The sequence below is a fragment of the Podarcis pityusensis genome (genome assembly GCF_964106645.2).
Source record: "Podarcis pityusensis genome assembly, chromosome: 13".
NCBI classification, from domain to species: Eukaryota; Metazoa; Chordata; class Lepidosauria; order Squamata; family Lacertidae; genus Podarcis; species Podarcis pityusensis.
In genome coordinates this window covers 41,326,059-41,346,232 of record NC_138038.1, presented here as the reverse complement: position 1 = coordinate 41,346,232, position 20,174 = coordinate 41,326,059, and the positions used below count along the sequence as shown (strand labels likewise).

General features: G+C 43.3%; 1 protein-coding gene and 1 long non-coding RNA gene across 2 annotated transcripts in view; one reads left to right on the top strand and one right to left on the bottom strand.

Annotated features, from left to right (window-relative positions):
• LOC308461789 (C-type lectin-like) overlaps nucleotides 1-20,174 on the bottom strand; it is a 110,275-nt gene that overhangs the window by 69,479 nt on the left and 20,622 nt on the right. The gene's annotated exons all lie outside the window — the stretch shown is intronic.
• On the top strand, nucleotides 85-19,828 carry LOC308460728. The gene is made up of 3 exons (XR_013978757.1): nucleotides 85-218; nucleotides 474-600; nucleotides 19,687-19,828. It is a non-coding gene; the product is annotated as an uncharacterized lncRNA (long non-coding RNA).

Below are 20,174 nucleotides of genomic sequence, written 5' to 3'. Positions count from 1 at the left end.
CGGGAATGACTTTTTGGAAAAAAGGAAAGAATCAGGTTCTGTTGGCGGTTGTGGCAAAACGTCTTTCATTCTTTCTCCATTCTTAGACTGCATGCCATAGCTATGGCCATAGGGCCCACCTTGCCTCTATCCTTAATGTGGATGAGACAGCCCTGACTGCCAAGCACATCTCCGCGTCCCAGCAAGAAGGAAGTAACGTGTGGATTGGGCTTCATTACGTGAGTTGCTTTCACTTGCTCTATTCCAAGTCATTGTCATAGAGTAGTGGCTTCTTAGCACCACCACTCCTTCCATATATAATAATACCCAAGAATGAACCCCACATGCTACATCAATATTATTTTCCATGCAGATCCTCCTCTGTCTCATTCATAGCTGGCACTGCCTTCCCACAGACCAAGATATCCAGATAATATTGACACCAGGCTTCTCATTTCCTTACTTACATGATCTATAATTTCTATATCTTGCAGAATGGGTGTTGGAGGTGGCCTGATGGATCAGTCTACAGGTTTAAGAGTGGTTACAAATCCTGGTACCCAACCACACCAGACGACTGGGCCCCTTATGAGCATTGTGTGGAGCTCCTATATTTTCCAGGTAAGGAAACCATTTGCAAGGTCTGACAAAATAACAATTAGATGTTGAGTTCCACATTGCCACACACTTCTCCATCAATGTCCTACTTCTCTCAGGATTGTAAGTCATACTCAAAATAGTTCCATCAAAATCAACAGACCCAGGTTAGTATTTTATGAAAGTCCATTGATTTTAAGGAGTCTACTCTGAGTATGAGTTAGTTGGATACAACTGTCAGTCAGGTATTTGTATTTCAATATGAGTAGGGAAATGAGAGTACTCCTAAACATTTTAAAGAAAAAAAGCACTGCCCATTGGCAATGTGCATTAACCAATTTTCTCCCAGGAAAGACGCGTGGCTCGGGCATGCTGCAGGCCCTATGGTGAGTGCTGCCTGGCATTTGGTCACCCCCCTCAGTGGTGACACCTGGGGCGCACCGCCTCCACCGCACCCCCTTGCTCTGTCCCTGCGTAGCCCACTAGCAATAGTAAAAAAAAAAAAAGGAGATATGGAGATGGCAGAGGCAGGACAGAGGTGGCTTTGCATGTGCTGAATGAAAATCACTGGAATTATCAGGGTGTGTCCCGTCCCGTCCCCCCAGTGATCTTAACCCATCTTACACAGCTGGAGAAATTCAATGGGAAATTCAACTGTGTTGAAAAATTCAAAGAGAGACAAATTTTAGAGGGTGGCTGTGTTTCAGCTCTCATATTGTTTCAGATGGTGCAAATTCAATAAGTTTGCCTTTAAATGGAAACTGAACTGAATTTCTCCCCAACCCCAACTCCAGCTTCCCCAGGTGCTGTCCTGTTGAAGTGATGGATTCCTCTTTCTACAACTCTGTCTCCCAATTCTGGCTGCCTTAATTCTTATATGGAGCTTAGGCCAGAGACAGGGGAAAGGAGGAAGGAATTTCAGCCTTTTAGACATATATAGAGTACAGATGAAGAAAGAAAGGATGTACTTCAAATACTCATAAAAACACATGATTTGGTTGCATGAATGTATTTGTGTGGAAGGTGATGGGAAAATAAATATTCTAAATACAATAAAAAGACTTAACTCAAAGAACAAGTCCAGAATCAAAGAACAGGTCTACCATCTGGAGATACTGTAAAACCAAATCCAGGAGGGGCACTTCCTTCACCGCTTTCTATTTTGAAAAAGGAAAGGTCCCAGCGAAATGGGGTGCTGAGTCTGCTCCAAGGGCACACCCTCACTTCAGGTAGTGCATAGTTAGCCTGCAACAAGACTGACCTTCCATCCTTCAGAAATGGAGAGACTGCCTTGGAATATTTCCCAGAATCCTCTACCACATGCAAGACTGAGTCATAGCAGAAGAGTCAATGTGGCAAGAATTCCATAAAACCGAAACTGTGGAAATCACTTGCGTTATTCATTTTTTTAAATTGGGGGTTGATGAGGTCTAGATTTTAGAAGAAAGTGGGAAATGACTGAGGGGAGCTAAACTCCTCCCCCCTCTTTGCCTCCTCATGCTATTTAACTTCCCCCTCCTTGGCTCAACTGGAATATAAGTAACTGTGGTGATGGAGGGTGGGGAGCTTAAATGGGGAGTGTTCTACTTCTTCTACTACACCCATGCCCTTGCTTTCTAATTCTTAACTTCTCAACCCACAAACCCGCATAATATATGTATACTCACTTACCTGCGAGAACTGAATGGGACTTTGCTGGAAGAAGGATGTGGACAGATATGTGGGTATAGAGTATATTGCTAGTGAGAGCCCCCAATACAAAATATAAATCAGTAGCCATAGAATCATAAGTAAGTTTGTGATTGTCTCCAACTTACCCAAGTTTTGTTCTGTGAGGTGATGGATATTGCTTTATGCCGGGGCAGGTTTGTCTCTGAAGCTGCTGCCTCAATTCTTATATAGATCTTGGTGAGGTTGGGGGTTGGGGCAGGGAAGGGAGAAGGATGAAAGTTCAATCACTTGCCATATGTTGAGTAGATATGGATAGGATAAATATGTTTCAATTTCCCTGGAATTCCCTCCAGTGTGGACTTAATTTACATGTTGAGTAGATATTGATAGGATAAATATGTTTCAATTTCCCTGGAATTCCCTCCAGTGTGGACTTAATTTATGGTTATGACCACTATACAGTTATGTTTCTGACAATGGGTTGGAAAGCAAATACCCTAAATAAAAAATAAGTACACATAATTAACATCAGATAATGCATCTGCCTTCTGGAGCTTAGTCCATATCTAGGCGGAGTACTTTGTTCGATATGTTTGATATTAAAATGAAAGGGGAACAGAGTGCACCTTTTGCTCAAGGGCACAGACTCACTTTGCATTGTTGATACCCAACAAGAATGGCCAGCTTCCTTCAAAATGGAGTCGTTACACTAGAACATTTCCCAGAATCCTCTGCTACACGAAGGGATTCCGTGACAGGCAAATCCACATGGCAAAGAAGCCACAACTGTGAAAATAGCTTCTGTAAATTCAAGCTAGGTATACACACACACACTTAAAAATGGAGCTTGGTGAGGTCCATTTTTCCCCATGAAAATAAAAAAGGCTGAAGGGGGAACTGAGATTTCAATCTCTTTGCTGTCCATGCTGTTTTGCTTTAGGTTTCCCCCCTCCCTGGTTCAATTCCAGGATTTACAGGCTTGTTTTTAGATATCCTATAAGCCACCCACTCTGGCTGGGATGTTGTTATGATTGTGATTGTGATTATTATGGCTGGGAGAAAAACTAGACAGGGGTGAGGGTGGGTTTCAGCTCCCATCACCCCCCATTAGCACCCAGTTGACTCAACTACTAGAGGATGGTGTAGCTAGTCCCTGATATTGGCTACTAAAACTTTGTAGCCGCTGCATTTTTCTGGTGACAGCAATTTCCTCACACACAACCCCCCACAACACTTGGGTTATTATGGAAGGATGACACTCACTTGTGCAGAGATGGTTTATATATATGTATAAAGAGTATCTAGTGTGTGTGTGTAAGTAGGGCTGCTGGTCTGAATATCTTTTACAGGAACACAGAAAATATTCTCACAGCATCCAGAAGTCTGAGTTTAAACATGTATGTCCACTGCCAGATGATTTATATTACGCTTGATGCTTTGCATGTTTGTATGGTCCATTGGGGATTTTTTTCTTGAAATATATACACACACACACTTACGCACACACGTGTCACACATCTTTTTTGTATAAGGTTTTATTCAGACATTTCACAATACAATAAAAAGAAACTATTCTAAACAGAAAATAATAAAAAGAACAAAACAAAAGAGGAAAAAGAGCCAGATGAATACAAAGCTCTCTCACACATATATCCTAACTTTGAGCAATGAAATTCGTTTAAAAGATACCTCTATTATTTAGGAACTGTGTGGTTATGGTCTTCCTGGGATCAAGGTCATGTCCCACCAACTTCTAATTTATTTTGGTAAGCAGAATGGTTAACTAGCACGAATTAATAAGAGCTCAAATGATTTTGATGTCCTATTTTTCAATCACTCAGCAGCTACTCCATTTTCAATCCTGCTGCAAATTGCTTCCACATAATATTCCATTTGGACTACACCCTGGTGAAGCAGACCCCTGTAAGTAACAGTATTTCACATTGTGCTCTCCTTAGTTTGTGTTCTGGGGGTATAGAAAGGTAGGCCAAAAAACAAAGATTAAGTCAACAAAACAACATACATAAAAATCTCTCAGTCTAACCTACCTCACAGAGTTGTTGTGAAGGCAATACAGAGAGAGGAGAGCCATGTATGCCACCATGAACACTTGGATGGCATAGAATAGGGGTTTCCAAACATGGGTCTCCGGCTGTTGTTGGACTACAATTCCAAACGTCCATAGCTGGCAAGGCTAGTTGTCAAGGATGGTGGGAATTGTAGTCCAAAAACAGCTGAAGACCAAAGTTTGGGAAATGCTGGCATAAGGAGAAAAAGGTAAAAGCAAAGGAAATAGCATCTACACATTGCTTCCACATAACATTCCATTTGGACAACACCCTGGTGAAGCAGACCCCTGTAAGTAACAGTATTATAGCCTCAGCCTAATGTGTAGTGATTAGAGTGTTGTCCTAGGCGCTGGGAAACTACGGTTCAAATCCCCATTCAGCCATGGGTCAGATGCCATTTCTCAATCTAAGCTTCTTCACAGAGTTGTTGAGAAAACGATAGCAAGAGAGGGAGAATTATGTGCTCCTTGGATGGCATAGAAGACGGAATATAATATAAAAACAAAGGAAATAGCATCTCCTTGTCAGAACATAAGGTCCCTGGCTAACGGCATCTCTTTCACCCTCTCAACTATGGTCATCCTTCTTCCTTACTAACCTCTCTCTACTGTTCATCTCAGGCCTAAATATAATGATGTAGATTTTGGGGAGGAAGATGCAACCCAGTAAGCCAGCAGTAGAGGCCAAGATGGAGAAGATCTCCACAGCCACCATGTATTTCCCTTTGGTGCTCAGATAAGTGGGGACAAAGGACAGCCAAACACTGCAGAAGACCAGCATGCTGAAGGTAATCATCTTGGCTTCATTGAAAGTATCAGGCAACTTCCTGGCAAAGAAAGCCACAGAGAAGCTCACAATGGCCAAAAGACCCATGTAGCCGAGAATAAGGTGGAACATGATGTCGGAGCCTTCATTGCACTGCACTATGATCTGCCCATCCTGGGAGTGCAGGTCAAACTCTGGGAATGGGGGAGAGGATGCCAGCCACCCAAGACAGATGCCAGCTTGAATGAGAGAGCAGAAGCTGATAAGGGATCCTGCCAGCCTCTTCCCAAGCCATTTCCTCAGGCTGTTCCCAGGCTTGGTCACCATGAATGCCAAAACCACAGTGAGGGTTTTGGCTAACACACAAGCAACAGCAATGGAGAAGACGATGCCAAAGACGGTTTGCCTCAAGACACAGGTCACCTTTGTAGGCCTGCCAAGGAATAAGAAGGAGCAGAGAAAGCAGAGAAGCAGAGAAGAGAGCAAGGTGCAGGTGATGCCCCAGTTGTTGGCTTTGACAATGGGAGTGTTCCAGTGCAGACCGAAGGTCCCCATCACAACAACTGTGACCAGAGAAAGCAGGAGAGCCAAGGAGGCCAGAATTGCCGCCAAGGGCTCCTCATAGGATAGGTAGCTTATTTTTTTTGGAATACATTGGTCCTGAAAGGCATTTGGGTAGTGATCATCGGGGCATTTCTCACAGTGATCTGCATCTGAAAGTGAGAAGCATGCTTTTAGTATTTCTTGAAGCAATAATTAATAATATTATTGGTAGTGTCTATTATGCTGTACGCAGAACATATTACTCAACTGAGGAACCAAAGCCTAATTTTTCAACTAAGTGATGGTTCCTCCATGAGCATCTCAACTGTAGTAATCAATCCATTCATATTTATTTGTCATGGTTGCATTATACAGATTGATTTCAGTGTTTCCCCCTTAAACATGTCTATCTCTGCATCCAGCCCCATGTTTTTGCATTTCTAAGCTTGTGGCTCAGTGTTTCTTTTTTACACTTTCCGTAATGGAACTTGGGAGTGCATGAAACAGCTGGGTAGCCTGTCATCAGGAAAATCTATATTTGACAAGAAATAACTGTTCCTAATGATTGAAACTGTGTGGATACAACAGAGGAGATAATTTACTATTTGTTAATAACAGAAGATGAAAATGTGTTGGCTGCAGTTTCAATGGTGAGAAAAGGGAATCTATGGCATGCAATCTTAATGATTTCTACCCAAATGTATGCCATGCTGATTTCAATGGTGCTTACTCCCATGTGGATGTAATTGCACATAGGATATGCCTGAATAGGCGTGCAAAAGGTAGGGGAGAGGAAAGGAGAATATGTGTCAATAACATAAACACATGTGCTTGGGATCCATGACAGAAAATAAGCAGACATAATAAGACTGAAACATGAATGTCTGTGTTGGAGAGGAAGATGGGAATTCCAGTTGACTTGGGTTCCTTCACTTACCCTTCTGGACTGAAATCCTCCCTTTAGGGCACTGAACACAGTCATAGCAACAGATTTGCTTTCCCTGCTGGGCAAACATACTCTGTCCAGGGTGGCAGCTCTCAACACAGGTGGAAATGGGCAGCATCTAATGGTAATGACAAGCAAGGGATTTTGAATCGAATAAGCTTGCTTCTCTACATAACTCTTATTGTCATCTATGTCTGCTTTGCAGCAGAAAAGTCACAGGACTGAAATTAGAGAATGGCTGTCAAGCATTTGCTCCCTGGGCAAGCATCAGGCCCCCCGATAAAGATGCTTTGTGCTGTCACTTAACATTTGTCCAGCCCAGCACATGTCTGAATGGCAAAGAGAAGCTAGTGCCAACCTTCTACTTCTTGATAGATTGATTCCTCATAACCCAATGCTGATTCCCTCCTAGAGACACTCTTTTGAAGTTTAAATAAGAATAAATTATTATTTAGTGTACATGACATTGCAGATTAAAATATATAATGCATGTAGGTGTTGCTTACATTGCTAATATATCTAACATAGATTTTTATCTAAGATAAATACTGTTACAGACTGACAGCAGCACAAGAGAACATTCCTGCTGCTCTAACTGTTTAGACTGCTCATAATTGCCATAACTGTACAAACTGACATAACTATGCCCTTTTAAAATGTGTTTTTTATATGTCGGTTTTAATCTCTGAATATCCCTGAGACTTCCGGGTATTGGGCGGTATATAAATTCAATCAATCCATCAGTTAATTGCCTCAGACATGTGACAGCACAGGGTTTTATAACCTTCTGAGCACCAGGACTTTCCTTAGCATTTTGGATGCTTTCATCCCACACATTATGGCTCAGCATGCATGGAGTTCGGCGTCACCATCAGCCTGATGTAGACCAACATCCTGGGACAGGATATCACCAGCACTCCATCCATCAACATTAGTGACCACACACTTCAGGTGGTGGATAATTTTCTTTCTACCTGGGCTCCGCATGGCAGAGATTGTTGGCAACAATGCATTTTAGAGCACAACAGTCCCTTTTCAAGAGCTTTAAACACTTGCCAATTCCCCACTCAGAAAGACCTTGTTCTTTATTCCTGATCTCTGAATTAGCTTCAAACTAGCTCTGGATCAACAACGTAAGAAAAACAGTGTTTCATCAGTGAGTTACAGAGCTTCTCTCCTCACACTTCTCCTTTGTAGCCATTTCTGCTTTTCTGGATCCCCTTATCTTCTCATAAAAGATGATGATGATGATTAAAACAAAAAAAATGGTCACACCCACCTGCTTGAACTTGGGATTCCATGCGATGGCACTTCCATCCACTGTGAACTCTTCTCCTGGGAGGGCCTGAGGGTCCATTCTCCCCACTCGGACTCTCTGGAAGGACTCATTGGGAAATGTGACCAAGTTGAGGAGATCATAGCCACCTGCCTGCTGCCCCTTCTCATCCAAAGAGATTTCTTCCCCAGCACTGTTGTTGAAGTGGATGTTCTTCAGGAAGGAGTGAAGCTAGATTGCAAGAGAAAAAACATAACAAACCTTGGAGGCTACTATGCTCTCTCTCTTGTGTTTGCCAAGTGAATCTTTGGATTTTTACTATTACTCATCAGTATGTTCTAGGATGCTGAAAGCTGCCTTACTGTGAGTGAAATCATTGCTCTATATAGCTCACTCATTTCTACACAGGTTGTTATTGGCTCTCTAGGGTTTCAGAGTCTTTCCCATCATGATCTTGAGATGCTGGGGGTTGAACATGGGACTTTTTGAATGAAAGCAGATGCTCTGCAATTGATCTGTAAGCCTTTCCAGTTTCAATATTATGAAACATGGCTTGGTATGTTTTTAACTTGGCATAGATACCAGGTACTTCAAAAAACTCCCCATTAACATATGCAACTGCCTTGTGCTGAGTTAAACCATTGTTCTCTGTAGCCCAGAACTGTCTACTCTGAATTGCCACAGTTCTATTCGGCATACACCTGTGGTTTCAACCCATTTCTAATACCAGAGGACACTCCTGGCCCTTGCACAGTCCCAAGTAGGAGAATCCTGGGATGGATTAATTTAAAGAGCTTTGAATGTGCAGCATGCAATGCATGTGGCCTTTAACTGAGATCAAGTCCCTCCCAATGATAGAGCTCACCAATGAAAATCCCCAAGGCCTCTCCTCCATGCCAGGGCTCATCTGTGAAACATATGAACAGTAATAATAACTCCTGTGCTTCTAATACTGAGGAGAGTAGTTGACAGTACCTGCCAGGGTTTAACTTTCTGCTGCATCCATTTCTCAGCCAGTACTTTCTGTTTGGCTCTTGAGGAATACATGCTATGGAGAGCATGTGCTACTGCATGGACGCCATTGTAGATGGTGTAGCTCTGGCTGGACATTTCCATTTCAAACACGGGTCCAGTGAGTTTCTCCAGCTTCTCCCTTCCAGTGCAGTGTTCGTAAGTTGTTTCAAGTAGATCTGGGAATAAACAGAGGAATGCACTGGCCCAGAACTGCTGGATGAAATAAAGATTTGGCTGCCATGGATTTATGGTCTGTAGAAAGTCCTGAAACCCTGGAACTGGATTTGAATGGAGTGTAAATGACAAAGTGCCATTGAAGGATTTTGAAGGAAATTTGCCTCTAACCAGCACTGCAGTGAAATCCCATTGAGCTGTTGTAATCCACACCCTCTCCAGAGGGTACATAAAGGAAACCTCACAGGAGACTAAAACCAGTCTCAAAGCCTCTAGAGATTGACTGTCTCCGTAGACAAGAATCACATTCATTTGCCTCTGTGTGAGAGCAAACATGATTGGTCTCAATTTTTGTTGAAGTAGCTCATTAGGTAAAAAAATTGTCACTAGTGGGATCACCAGTGTCCAAGAAATACAAAGATTATTCTGGGAAAGCCTTGGTCTGAGAGTACGAAGGAAGGTTTCTCCACTGTCATCATCTGAAACAAGGAGGCCAATCCAGTTCCACCCAAACTTCCTGAGTAGCCAAACAATGCCATCATACTGAGCTTCTTCATTGGGGACCATTTGGAAGAAGGAAGGGAAGCGCCTTTGGTCACTCAGCCCTGGATCCAAGGAGCCATAGCTGAGCTAAAGGGAAAGGCAATATATTTTTAGGAATCCGAAAACCATCCATTTGTTCATAGAAAGAATACTTCATTATTGTGGTGGTTGACCACCTGGTCTTACTTTTCTAAGTATACACCCGTGGCATTATTAAGTCTCCAACTAGGAGAAGTTTCTAAGCAGGAAGCTGGATGCTCCTATGATTACATGATTTGTGGCATGGCCAGGTTTGGAGAACCAGAGCTTGGATTATTAGTACTTTGGGTTTATCCCCCCCCCCCCAAATCCCAATGCTACTTGAGACGGCAGTGTTGGCAACACATAGCTAGGAGGCTTGAACATAATCATGTACCTATACCAAGTCTAACGTAGGACATATGTGTAGAAAACATAATGTAATGGGATTGAAAGCTAACCTGGATGCTTTTTGAGGTTTTCTGTGTATGTCTGTCCTTGTGGTTGTATCTATGTGTCTACACACATACCTGTGGAATCTTGTAGGTGTTTAATATATTGGCCATCTGAAGGGAGTTTTGGGAGGTGAGCCCTCCAACAACGGCAATTAATTTATCTTCCCCATTACAGTGGTAATTGGGGGGATTTCGTTGTCCCATGAAAAGAAGAGCAAGAGTGTTCCAACAAGTTTGCGAAGGATTAAAAGCATTCTCATAAAATGTTGATCCCAGTGTGATGTTGGATAAGACTTTGGCATTCTTGTTGATCTCTTGCATGGCAAAGATGAAGGCAAGAACATGCTGGTAGTTTTTCGGGATCATTCTGCAATGAGACAAAGAATGACTGCAAACATGACAGAAGAGAAACAACTGTGTTGAAGTTTTCATTTTGATTCATGCATGTCTTTAACTTGGATGTTTCAGCCTACACGACAAGAACATTTCATTCAAACTAATGATACTACAGCAGTCTCCTAAGATATTATGATTAGATGTTCAGTATGGAAATAGTAGATTCAAGGAGATCCATTGCTGTGCTGTGGATGAATTGGTGGGGTTGGATATTGGAAACTCAGAAACAAAAAGCAGTTAACCTGCCAAGTTCAGTCAGGCTCTATTTCTTTCCCCACTTAACTAGTGTCAAAATCACCAACACAGTGGGATTTAATACTGAGTAAATCATTGCATGTTCCCAACATTCCCTTTGCCTCTTTCTTCTACGCAATGTTCATGGCTTCCTCTTGTTCTGCTGCTTTGTCCATCACCTCCCTTCCATTTCTGAACCATGAAGTATTCATGGGAATGTGTTCTCAATTCAACCTGGGAAACAACTCTTTAGTATACCAGTGTGCTTTAACACACAATGTCTTTTTAGCAGCCCTTGAATCTAAGCCTTATAGATATGCTTTCCTTTTTTAAAAAAAAACCTAAAAACAACTTGGGAAGCAAAATCTTCATCTTCTTTTTTTATTCAATGGGATTCGCTTCCCATATAATCGTGCGTGGGATTATAGGGTGTGATCACACAACCTTCCATTGGAAATTGCTTATTCCCATGTAAACATGTGTTAAGGAAAGCTCTTCTGGATCCCAAATATTTGAGAGGAAGCATCCCATTGGGCTCTGTGGAACTGCCTTTCACACAAATCTGATTTAAGCTGCAATATGGCTGCAGCCACTTACCTGGGAATAAACACCACTAAGTTCAGTGGTGATTACTTCGAGTAGGTAAGCCTAGATTTGCCCTGTCAGACTAAAAGCTGATGCATGTTTGGGGTGTGGAGCAAAGCCCATGGAACTGAACAAGGCTTACTTGCAAGAAAATTTTGGCACAGGGATGGGTTGCAACATCTATGGCTTGCAATATCTATGGGTTGAAGTAGTTTGAAAACTTCAGCTGGGTTGTGGATGGGGCTCATATGGGCAAAAAGCAGGGGCAATCTAGTAGCCACACTTAAGCACTTTGGAATACCCATAGATTTCAACAGGATTCTGGCCCTGTACCCACTGAACACAATGAAGGGACTTGTTTTCAAGTTAATGTGTCCCTACTGCTGGGCTTTGCACTTTGAGGGAAAAGGAGGGAACTGCAGCTTATCAGACTCAAAATGAAAAGGTGATTTTTTTGGTAAAAAAAGAATATCAAGTTGTAGGTATCATCTAAAAGAATATCAAATTGTAGGTAGTTCCACTTCAGTGTAGCAATACAGAAACACAACAATGAACTGTGGTGGTGGTGGTGGGGGGGGAGTAGAATAGCATTTCAAGCAAGTCCAAATTTGTATTGAAGTACTTCTTAATTCTTTCCACAAGAATGAATATCCTACCTGAAAGACAACTCTGAAAAATATTGTTAACCTTGTGGTGTAGAGGGATTTGATTAGGTTGCATATGGTGCCTTAGACTGATGATGTTTATTTCTGCTAACTCAAGTGGTGGGACAAAAATCTGAATGTTCCCTGTGAAGGCTGACAGGAGAACCGAAGACAGAAGCCGATGCAGTCGTGTATTTCATCAAGTCATGAATAATCAGTGGACAGAACAGAAAATTTCCCAATCAAAAAGTAACTACTTAAAAAGGTAAAGATAAAGGACCCCTGACAGTTAAGTACAGTCGTGAACGACCCTGGGGTTGCAGCGCTCATCTCGCTTTACTGGCCAAGGGAGCTGGCGTTTGTCCGCAGACAGTTTTTGCGGGTCATGTGGCCAGCATGACTAAGCTGCTTCTGGCGAAACCAGAGCAGCGCACGGAAACGCTGTTTACCTTCCCGCTGGAGTGGTACCTATTTATCTACCTGCACTTTGACATGCTTTCGAACGGCTAGGTTGTCAGGAGCAGGGACCGAGCAACGGGAGTAACCTTCCGATTGCCAAGCCCTAGGCTCAGTGGTTTAGACCACAGCGCCACCCACACCCCTAACTACTTACTGAGAACTACTTACTAAGTAACTACTTACTGAGCAGATAATGAAGAGGATTGTGGGCGCTCCATAAATTTCTGCATTTTGAAGTTTGCTAGCGTAATGGATATAAATTCACCGATGACCATGTCTGCTGGAGGACCATACGAATTGGTTTGAATTGTTTTTTCCAATCTGCAATAGCTCAAAATCTTGCTAGAAGAATAATGCATCAGCAACAGCAGGAAAAGCAGGTGGCGTGCTAACCATTCTTGGGCTGAACTGGAAGCCATCATGTTTACCTATAGTCACTAACAGCATTTCAGTCTTGGCTGAAGTTATAAGGAAACTTGGCTCCATGGAGGCATGTACCTGCCTCAAATCTGCGTCCCTAACTGGATTCATGTAAGTTGATAGGACAGGTGCCTATATAGACTACAATACAGGACCATCACATTTGGAAAGGGCTGTTTCTGTGGCTTATATTGTGCCTGGCATCTGATTTGCCATGGGACATTTAAAAGTAGTGATTCTGATCAATAATTATAAAAATTACAGGGTGAGATATTTGTTTTGCTAAGGTCCTCAAGTCTCAGAACAAGCAAAGTTATTATGCTAATGAGATTTCTGCTATAGCCCAAGATCTTCTCTCTTGTGAAGCAGTGCCTTGGACAGTGGGCATAACTTTCTGAATGGAGAGAATTTGACACAAGTGCAGGGTAAAAAAGAGGCTTGTTTTCTGTGAACTGCCCTGAGACCTCTGGGTATAGGGTGGTATATAAACTCAATAAATAAAAATAATAAAATAATGTACATATCCCTTCTTCTGATTCAGACCATTCACCCTTCTATCCAATTACTGTCTGCTCTGAATAGCATTTATGCTCCATGGCACATCAAAAGGGTCTTTTTCCCATGCAACTTGAGCTTTATTAACTTCAGATGTTAGTACAGTCGTACGAGTTACAAATGCCTCGGGTTACAAATGCTTCAGGTTACAAACTCTGCTACCCTGGAAGAGTTACCTCAAGTTGAGAACTTTTCCCTATTATGAGAACAGAAATAATGTGCCAGCAGCACAGAAGCAGCAAGAGGCCCCATTAGCGAAAGGACGCCTCTAGTTAAGAACAGTTTCAGGTTATAACTAGAGGTACCACTGTAATTAAACTTTGTCCTTATGTATCTGAAGCTGAGACTGGTTGGGGCAGTCCAGTCCGATGGGCGTCATATAAATAATAAATTATTATTATTGTGCGCTCTGCTACTGAGCAATATCCCTTCAGTGTAACCTGGATGGTTAAACACTCCGTCATAACAGCAGACCAGATATCTCTTCTCTTCTTCTGCCTTCCTCAGATGCCATCCCACATGCGATTTTTGTCTATCCCCACAGAAGCCTAAGTATCTTTTGCATTAGGTTTCCTGATATTATTGGACGGCAACGCCCATCATCTCTGGCTGCTGCCAATGCTTGCTGGGGATGAAGGGCATTGTATTCCAACAACTTCTGGGGATGAAGCGGTGAAGAACAATGATCTGTTCCATGGACACTACTGTCCTGGGACCTTCTACTTGTTTTCATTTCAGGATACCAAACCTGAGCCAAAGGTATGATGTACAATGCCATCAGAGCTATTGGGACAGAACATGGTCACTGCAGATGGTGGATTTGAATGTCACTTGGGATGGGTGAACAGAAGACACACAGATTTAATATACTAGATTTGATTTTTAAGCAAATTCTTAAATTTGTTGCAAGCAGATTTTTAGAATTACCAGGTTAGGTAATGGTCCATTAAGGAAACAAAAGGAGAGGCTCTGAACTCTTGGGTAGTTAGAAAGACAAATATAGTGATGAGTGTTGAGAAATTGGACTGGGATTCTTTCTTCAAAAAGCTGAACTGTATTCTTTTATCTTCCTGCATACAAATCAGTATTTCACTTTTAAAAATCCAAACTTAGTTCACAGAGCTCTTGGAGAGCATGACATATAAGACCCAAATCAAGAATAAAGTCACATGCTGTTATTTTCTTTAAAAGACACCCATAAAGACAGTGATCCATTTTGCTGCTTCTGCTGGGAGGGCATTCCACAGGGCGGGCACCACTACAAAAAATGCTTTCTGCCTGGTTCCCTGTAACTTCACTTTGCAGTGAGGGAACTGCCAGAAGGCCTTCAGAGACGGACCTCAGTGTCCACGGTGAATGATGCAGGTGGAGACACTCCTTCCGGTATGCAGGTCTTGAAACCCTCCAATCGTGTTGAATTGTCTTCTTCTAAAATTGCCTAAAGCTGTTGATCTTTGAATTTGCATTCCTCTGTTCCCAAAGGCTCATTGTTTGTTGTGAATTTGGAAACATTTGATTTTGAGGAGAGATATGTGCCTGCGAATGTTCAATAGTTTTATATTAACTTTGAAGGCAGGGTATAGCCGCAATAAGCACTGTATCTTCCCTTCCCACATATTATTCTGAGACCTACACAGACTGCACTGGAAATTATAGACAGCTTTTTCTAGGGGAAGGGTTTTGGTATAAAACTTATGTTCCCCCCTCTTTTGGAGTTGCACATTTACCACACTAAGCTCCCCTTGAAAAAGAGGAGAGATGGTCTCTCTCATTATGGAGGCGTGTGGGCAACCATGTGAGGGCATTTGGCCCTATAGGGGGAAGTGGAGACCAGGACATTTAAGCTTCTTCCACCCCACACTCTCCCATCTTTTCTTTGAGACACCCATCCTCCCACCCTTTGTTGTGTGAGCCTTTATAGGGGGACTGAGTAAGAACCTATTTTTGGAGGGGTGACACTAATTGGACCATGCATTCTCCTTTTTGTCTCTTTCACACTCTTGGGTGTTATCTGTGTTCAGGTAGCATATTGCAAGCCTTGTGCATTACTCCCAACAGGAACATGAGCCAATTTCCTGATGAAAACCACCCCCCCAACCCCCAACCCAAGCTGTGTTTTACAGAACAAAAAACTATTTTTAAAAAAGAATATCTGATCAGAGACAGTGTCTATTATGTTCATAATTTTGAATATTCCGGTTCTTGTGGGGAAAAAAGTGTTTTGTTATGCAGGAGTTCGTTAAAGATTTGCCTAATTCACTCTGAAAAGAACAAGCTTCTCTGATGTCCTGCTTTCACTCGTAAAGAGCTTCTGAGCTCTTCATAGGCAGAACGTAGGCACAGAGACACACATTTTGCTTTTGATAGAATGAACTTTATTGAGAGAATAGCCATTAAGAGAAAGCAACAGAATGCGTAGTTAGAAGCCTGGAGAGTGCACTGAATCCTCTCGCTTTCCAGGCTTCAGGAAGCTATCCGCAAGCCTTAGGAGCATGGCGGGAGTGCCCGCCGGGCTCCCAAGGCTTGCGGACAGCAGCCTGCAGCCCGAAGCCCGAAGCAACTGTGTTGAAAAATTCAAAGAGAGACAAATTTCAAAGGGTGGCTGTCATATTGTTTCAGACACTGCAAATTCAGTAAGTTTGCCTTTAAATGGAAACTGAACTGAATTTCTCCCCAACCCCAACTCCAGCTTACCCAGGTGCAGTTCTGTTGAAGTGATGGAGTCCTCTTTCTACAACTCTGTCTCCCAAGTTGGCTGCCTTAATTCTTATACGGAGCTTAGTCAGGTCAGAGACAGGGGAAAGGAGGAAGGAATTTCAGCCTTTTAGACATATATAGAGTACAGATGAAGAAAGAAAGGATGTACTGTATTTTTCGCCCCATAGGATGCACTGCCCTATAGGACGCACCTAGTGTTTTTTGGGGGGGAATAAAGGAAAAAAATTATTCCCCCCCCAGGCGCGGGGCTGGGGCGGGGGAAACCCGAGCTTCCACCGACCCCAGCCCCCAGAACAGGCAGCTCTGGGAGCTTGCGGGGCTGGGGGAGGGGGAAGCCCGAGCTTCCCCCTCCCCCAGAACGGGTCCCAGAGCGATGCAGAAGCTGCCCGCAGCTTCGGCATCGCTCTGGCAGCTTGCGGGGCTGGGGGAGGTGGAAGCCCAAGCTTCCCCCTCCCCCAGCCCCCAGAACGGAGCCCGGGAAGGCAGGTAGCTCTGTGCGACCCTCCGGAGGCCGGTGCGGCTTTGCGCCGGGCTCCGGAGGGTTGCGCAGAGCTTCCTGAAGCCTGGAGAGCGAGACCCTCTTTTCACGTCCTATAGGGTGAAAAATACATTTATATGCCATAAATAAAAATAAGCACACATAATTAATATCAGATAATGCATCTAACACCTGGAGCTTAGTCCATATCTAGGCGGAGTCCTTTGTTCAATATGTTTGATATTAAAATGAAAGGGGAACAGAGTGCACCTTTTGCTCAAGGGCACAGACTCACTTTGCATTGTTGATACCCAACAAGAATGGCCAGCTTCCTTCAAAATGGAGTGTTTACACTGGAACATTTCCCAGTATCCTCTGTTACATGAAGGGATTCCATGACAGACAAATCCACGTGGCAAAGAAGCCACAACTGTGAAAATAGCTTCTGTAAATTCAAGCTAGGTATATATACCATATTTTTCACTCTATAGGATGCACCGGACCATAGGATGCACCGGATCATAGGAGGGGGAGAACAGAGAAAACATATTTTTTTTCCTTGTCCTCCCCCTCTAAAACAAGGTGCATTCAAGGTGCATTCACCCAAAGCCTCCAGAGCGCAGCGGGAGGCTTCAGGCGGCTACCTTGGAAGCCTGGAGAGTGAGAGGGGTCGGTGCACACTGACCCCTCTCGCTCTCCAGGCTTCAGTGAAGGCAACCCAAAGCCTCTGGAGCGCGGGGGGAGTTTCCTCTGGGCTCCGGAGGCTTCAGGTTCCTTTCAACCTGATCTTTCCTTTCCCACCACCGCCAGCCTCAAAGATCCCTGAAGCCTTTGGAGCACAGCGCGAGGTCCCGCTGTGCTCCAAAGGCTACAGGGATAGCTTTGCGCAGCCACCCCCAAGCTAGAATAGCGAGACAGAGCGCTCTACAGTGCTCCATCTCCCTGTTCTGGCTTTGGGCTTAGCCGCGCAGCCTGCATTCGCTCTATAGGACGCACACACATTTCCCCTTAATTTTTGGAGGGGAAAAAGTGTGTCCTATAGAGTGAAAAATACGGTATATATCTACATTTAAAAATGGAGCTTAGTGAGGTCCATTTTCTTCCATGAAAATAAAAGATGCTGAAGGGGGAACTGAGATTTCAGTCTCTTTGCTGTCCATACTCTTTTGCCTTAGGTTTTTCCTCTCCCTGGTTCAGTTCCAGGATTTCCAGGCTTGCTTTTAGATATGCCAAGTACCGCGACTATGAGTTGGGCCAAACTTATTCAGGGAAAGCCCCATGGAGGCCATGTTTTCCACAAAGTCCCAAGCAGCCCCTTGTAAGGTCGTGTCAGCATGGATGTTAAAATCCCCTAGAACAACCAAACTAGGTGTCTCCAGGAGAATATCTGCCATGACCTGAAGCAGCTCGGCCAGGGAATCCTTGGTACAGTGGGGAGGTTGGTACACCAAAAGGAATCCTGTACTGCCTCTATTGCTCAGCTTCCAGAACATGCACTTATCCTCTGTAGTGTTTCCTTAGGACACTCTAGAGACAAAATGATGGACTATGGCTGGCTGAGTCATCTCTATGAAGACAACTGCTTCATGATTTTGAGGAAATATTCATGGAACAAATCACCATGACTTTTAGCATCTAAGGAGTGCCGATAGGCACTTATTTTCTCAAAGGCTGAGCTTCCTTATAAGTGAAAAATCTGATTTCAGTTCCTCTAAATATGAAACAGCAGCCATAATGTCAGAAGAGAGGTGGTGACCACCTTCAACTAGGAACGTGGGGAAAATACGTTCTACTTTGCATTGTAGAAATGCATATGAATATTCATTGGTTTCAAAATTATCTTTTATTGCTCAAAGCAGTCAACCCTTTTAGCAGTATAGCTAAAATGAAATTTCACATGAAGAACAACCTTCTTACTGCTTTGTTCCTTTCTCCTCAGAGCCAAGGCCCTGTCGTGTCCTGGTGGTTGGCTGCAAAACCAGGGCAACTGCTATGGATATTTTGATACCAAGTTGTCATGGAAAGATGCTGAGGTAAGAAATGTTTCTCCTCAACCAAGATGTAATAGAATCATGGAATCATGGAATTGGAAGGCATTCTAAGGGTCATCTAGTCCAAACCCTTGCAATGTAGAAATCTCAACTAAAGCATCCATGACAGATGGCCATCCTACCTTGGCTTAAAAACCTCCAAGGAAAGAGAGGCCACAACTTTCCACTGTCAAAGAGATCTTGCTGACAGAAAGTTCTCTCTAATGTTTCTAATTTACATCTTTTGGGCTCCTATCAGATTTCTCTGAGTAGGGCTATCCTTGCCCTGGAACAATACTTGTCCAGCATCTCAGACTTAACAAAAGAGAGTTGGTCACTTTATGTTCCAGTGAAGCATCTCCGTGGGAGCTGAGAATGTGACAATTATGCCAAATCCTCCTCTCCCACCAGGAGAAGAGGGAAGTAATCTTTCTGTGGGAAAGTAGAATAGACTGCAGTTCTGAAATAGATCTGAGACTGGGTTCGCAAAACATTTCATGGCTCTGGCTGTCTCCCTAGAGAACTCATGTATGAACTGCAGATTTTGGCAGTTTTTGATCCTTTGCCAGCTTGGCAGTGTTTGATCCTTTGCCGGCTTAGGGTTTCCGGCTTAGGGTTGATCCTTTGCCGGCTTAGGTTTGATCCTTTGGCAGTGTTTGATCCTTTGCCAGCTTAGGGTTTCTCCAGATGACCTTTTAATTGACCACTTATCTTGCATTCACCCTAGATGAGGGGGCAAGAACATGCTCCTACATTTGTTCATTTATTTATTTAAATGGATTAATTGTGCAAACCTACACTTCCTGTTATGTGCTTGAATTCCTCGTGTGAAATGCTGTCGATCTGGATAGTAAATTGTATGTGACAACTGCCCTGGGATATTTGGGTGAAGGGTGGTATGCAATTTGTAACAACAACAACCATCACATTCATGTTGTATTCTGAAAACAGTGGTTGCCAGGCTAAAATCTGAGTCGTGTATACTCCTCACCACAGCATTTTTATAAGAAATGGTTAAGCTGTGATCAGATCAGAAAGCAAAATTAATCTGGACTATTTATTCTTCATGTGCCTCCTAACTTCTGGACCTAATGCTGTCATTTGTTCTCTTTTAAAGAAACCGTTTACAGTTTTGCGAAATGGAATGATAGAAACTGCAACCAACTCAACAGCTACATCTGCAAGAAAAAATTCTAAGACAGCAACTGTCATTCCCAACTGTGCCTTCTGTGATTGATGGACAGCTCTCTGGAATCATTACCTCCAGCCAGATTCCAGCCAGACAAAATCACTCATGTCTGGCACAGAGAAGGGCCTACAGGTGAGCAATTGGTGCAGAGGTGTCTGGTTTAGCATCCCAGGATTTGGCACTGGTCAGGTAGTCTGGGATCCCCTTACATTTTCCCCTGTCCCCAGCTCTCAAAATCCCAGCTTTAGTATCAGCTCTGCTGAGCACCTCTGAGAAAAGAATTTAGGTTTGGGATAAAAAGTTTCACCTACAGGTTTCACCTACAAGGCACTCCTGAGTGCCTTGTCAGGTATCGGCGACAGTGCTGGACTGGAGCCCCAGAGGTACAATGTGCTTCTTTTCCCTGGGAACTCCAG